The sequence below is a fragment of the Haliotis rubra genome, unplaced genomic scaffold, assembly GCF_003918875.1.
Source record: "Haliotis rubra isolate DU_JTF1 unplaced genomic scaffold, ASM391887v1 Scf2058, whole genome shotgun sequence".
NCBI classification, from domain to species: Eukaryota; Metazoa; Mollusca; class Gastropoda; order Lepetellida; family Haliotidae; genus Haliotis; species Haliotis rubra.
Genome location: NW_025766068.1, coordinates 8169 through 12500, shown reverse-complemented (window position 1 = coordinate 12500; position 4332 = coordinate 8169). Strand labels below are relative to the sequence as shown.

Below are 4332 nucleotides of genomic sequence, written 5' to 3'. Positions count from 1 at the left end.
GGTGGAGTAGGGTGATAACGGTCAGCCCTTCTCGGCGCGCATGCCATTCGGTCGAAGCAGGTGATAGCGGTCCCCCTGCTTCTGCGTGCGTATCGTACCTTCGATCCGGGTGATAGCGGTCAGCCCGTCTCGGCGCGCCTCCCATTCGGTGGAGTAGGGTGATAACGGTCAGCCCTTCTCGGCGCGCATGACATTCGGTCGAAGCAGGTGATAGCGGTCCCCCCTACTCGGCGCGTATGCCACTCGGTCGAGTCGGGAGATATCGGTCTCCGCGACTCTGGGCTGAAGAGGTGAAACTAATCTCCCCATTTTCGCACTCAGCCTCGGGCGTGAAAAGTACGCCAATACGTTGGATTGTTTGATTTTCGCTTTTGGTGCGCCCGAGAGGCTCTCGGGGTCTTCCCTGAATTTTATATCAAAATTCTGGCTCAACTCCATCCTCGGTCTTTGCTCGAGGCCTCGGTATTTCTTAACTGAAGTTGTTGGATTCGACCCCGGATGCCCGGGGGCCCGGGCGCAGGACTAATGATGCCTTTGGGCCCGGGGCCCTAAGAAATAAAGCAGGCACACTGGTAGAGGACGTCCTATTCTCGGGGAAACAGTCCGACTTCGGCGCCCGTACATTTTTCTATCTCTTGCACATTTTAACTGGAGGTGTTGGGCCCTCTCGGTGAGGGCCCGGCGTGCAGGGCTAATGATGCCTTGGGGCCCGAGGGCCCGTGAACATCCTTAGGGGCACTCTGCTTCCAGCTGAGGTGTGCCTCGGGCTTTTTACGGGAACCCCGGCAGGCCCTCGTACCCTCGATGTAGCTGCCCGAGCGTTTTGAATTTTTACTAGGCTACTTTGCCTGGCTGCCACAGAGTTTACCTACACTCCGAGGGGTACCTGCCTGAGCATTTTGAATTTCCAATGGGCCACCCTGGTTTCTGTTGAGGTCTGCCTCGGGCTCTTTACGGGGACCCCGGCAGGCCCTCGTACCGTCCAGGTAGCTACCCGAGCGTTTTGTATTTCCAATGGGCGACTCTGCCTTGCTGCCCCGTAGTTACCCCATACCCCGAGGTAGATCCCCGAGCGTTTTAAAATTCCAATGGGCGAGTCTGCATTCTGTTGAGGTGCGCCTCGGGCGTTTAGCGGCAACCCCGAGAGGCCCTCGTACCCTCGATGTAGCTGCCAGAGCGTTTTGAATTTTTACTAGGCTACTCTGGCTGGCTGCCACAGAGTTTATCTATACTCCGAGGTAGCTGCCCGAGCGTTTTGAATTTCCAATGGGCCACCCTGGTTTCTGTTGAGGTCTGCCTCGGGCTCTTTACGGGGACCCCGGCAGGCCCTCGTACCGTCCAGGTAGCTACCCGAGCGTTTTGTATTTCCAATGGGCGACTCTTCCTGGCTGCCCCGGAGTTTCCCCATACCCCGAGGTAGCTCCCCGAGCGTTTTAAAACTCTAATGGGCGATTCTACATTCTGTTGAGGCGCGCCTGGGGCGTTTAGCGGCAACCCCGAGAGGCCCTCGTACCCTCGATGTAGCTGCCAGAGCGTTTTGAATTTTTACTAGGCAACTCTGGCTGGCTGCCGCGGAGTTTATCTATACACCGAGGTAGCTGCCCGAGCGTTTTGAATTTCCAATGGGCGGCTCTGCCTGGCTGTCCCGGAGTTTCCCCATACCCCGAGGTAGCTCCCCGAGCGTTTTAAAATTCTAATGGGCGAGTCTGCATTCTGTTGAGGTGCGCCTCGGGCGTTTAGCGGCAACCCCGAGAGGCCCTCGTACCCTCGATGTAGCTGCCAGAGCGTTTTGAATTTTTACTAGGCAACTCTGGCTGGCTGCCGCGGAGTTTATCTATACACCGAGGTAGCTGCCCGAGCGTTTTGAATTTCCTATGGGCGACTCTGCCTGGCTGCCCCGGAGTTTCCCCATACCCGAGGTAGCTCCCCGAGCGTTTTAAAATTCCAATGGGCGAGTCTGCATTCTGTTGAGGTGCGCCTCGGGCGTTTAGCGGCAACCCCGAGAGGCCCTCGTACCCTCGATGTAGCTGCCAGAGCGTTTTGAATTTTTACTAGGCTACTCTGGCTGGCTGCCGCGGAGTTTATCTATACACCGAGGTAGCTGCCCGAGCGTTTTGAATTTCCAATGGGCGGCTCTGCCTTGCTGCCCCGGAGTTTCCCCATACCCCGAGGTAGCTCCCCGAGCGTTTTAAAATTCTAATGGGCGAGTCTGCATTCTGTTGAGGTGCGCCTCGGGCGTTTAGCGGCAACCCCGAGAGGCCCTCGTACCCTCGATGTAGCTGCCAGAGCGTTTTGAATTTTTACTAGGCTACTCTGGCTGGCTGCCGCGGAGTTTATCTATACACCGAGGTAGCTGCCCGAGCGTTTTGAATTTCCAATGGGCGGCTCTGCCTGGCTGTCCCGGAGTTTCCCCATACCCCGAGGTAGCTCCCCGAGCGTTTTAAAATTCTAATGGGCGAGTCTGCATTCTGTTGAGGTGCGCCTCGGGCGTTTAGCGGCAACCCCGAGAGGCCCTCGTACCCTCGATGTAGCTGCCAGAGCGTTTTGAATTTTTACTAGGCAACTCTGGCTGGCTGCCGCGGAGTTTATCTATACACCGAGGTAGCTGCCCGAGCGTTTTGAATTTCCTATGGGCGACTCTGCCTGGCTGCCCCGGAGTTTCCCCATACCCCGAGGTAGCTCCCCGAGCGTTTTAAAATTCCAATGGGCGAGTCTGCATTCTGTTGAGGTGCGCCTCGGGCGTTTAGCGGCAACCCCGAGAGGCCCTCGTACCCTCGATGTAGCTGCCAGAGCGTTTTGAATTTTACTAGGCTACTCTGGCTGGCTGCCGCGGAGTTTATCTATACACCGAGGTAGCTGCCCGAGCGTTTTGAATTTCCAATGGGCGGCTCTGCCTTGCTGCCCCGGAGTTTCCCCATACCCCGAGGTAGTCCCCGAGCGTTTTAAAATTCTAATGGGCGAGTCTGCATTCTGTTGAGGTGCGCCTCGGGCGTTTAGCGGCAACCCCGAGAGGCCCTCGTACCCTCGATGTAGCTGCCAGAGCGTTTTGAATTTTACTAGGCTACTCTGGCTGGCTGCCGCGGAGTTTATCTATACACCGAGGTAGCTGCCCGAGCGTTTTGAATTTCCAATGGGCGGCTCTGCCTTGCTGCCCCGGAGTTTCCCCATACCCCGAGGTAGCTCCCCGAGCGTTTTAAAATTCTAATGGGCGAGTCTGCATTCTGTTGAGGTGCGCCTCGGGCGTTTAGCGGCAACCCCGAGAGGCCCTCGTACCCTCGATGTAGCTGCCAGAGCGTTTTGAATTTTACTAGGCCACTTTGGCTGGCTGCCGCGGAGTTTATCTATACACCGAGGTAGCTGCCCGAGCGTTTTGAATTTCCTATGGGCGACTCGGGCTTATTACGGGAACGCCGGCAGGCGACGCTTATGGTAACGGTATGTAGATCGGTGAAGTTCCGGCCACTTTCCCCGTGCATCGCCATGTTGGCGCAAGCGAACCATTTTGGATTCGAACCTGGCCGAAGGTGGAAATAGGTGCCGACAGTTGCGACAGGCTGAGACAGCGCATCTGCCACGGAATACTGTGCAGCGCCGTGCCTTCCACGAGTTTGGCACAGGCAAACCACTCGAGGATTCGAACCGCAGCCAGGTAGGGTTGAAGCGCACCGAGGTAGGGAAACGGGTTCGGAAGCGTTGGGCACGCCGCTGCTCACCAGTATCCTTGGGGAGATTTCCGCCCACCGGCGCTTATCATTTCTGTCCTCGTTGGTATGGGGAAGGGGCAGTGTTTGAAGCGCCGATGCGGCGATAAAAGTAATTGACTCGCTCACTGGCTCTGGTTTGCCGCTCTATAGCAGCGGTCAGAGAATCGTTTTGTCTACGTCTACGGCCATACCACTGTGAAAACACCGCTTCTCGTCTGCTCCGCTCCGCGAAGTTAAGCCCCGTCGGGCCGGGATAGTACTTGGATGGGTGACCGCCTGGGAACTCCCGGTGCTGTAGACGTGTTTTTTTTTCCCGCGTTTGTGTTTTGGTCAAGGGTACGACAGGGTTTGTGCCACCGCTGTCGTATGTATATCCGTCTTTTCTCAAGTTTGCCGTCGTGCTGATCGATAAGTTAGGTAATACGTAGCTCCCTAGGGTAGGGACTCGAGGGCGGCTTGTGTTGTTTGGCGGGGTTGGACTTGGTGATTTTTGGCCATGTGAGCGGGGCTTAGAATGACGGCGAGTGGAAGGCATCTCGGCAGGGGTGCGGTTTGCCTTTGAGCGTGCGGAGAGGGTGCGTGTGCATGTCGGAAGTGCAAAAAACGCGTGTTTCGCGCTTATTTTGGC

At 56.7% G+C, this 4332-nt stretch overlaps 1 pseudogene; it reads left to right on the top strand.

The window, feature by feature from the left end:
• The first annotated feature begins 3881 nt into the window (after positions 1–3881).
• Positions 3882–4005, top strand: LOC124276105 (annotated as a pseudogene).
• Positions 4006–4332: the final 327 nt, after the last annotated feature.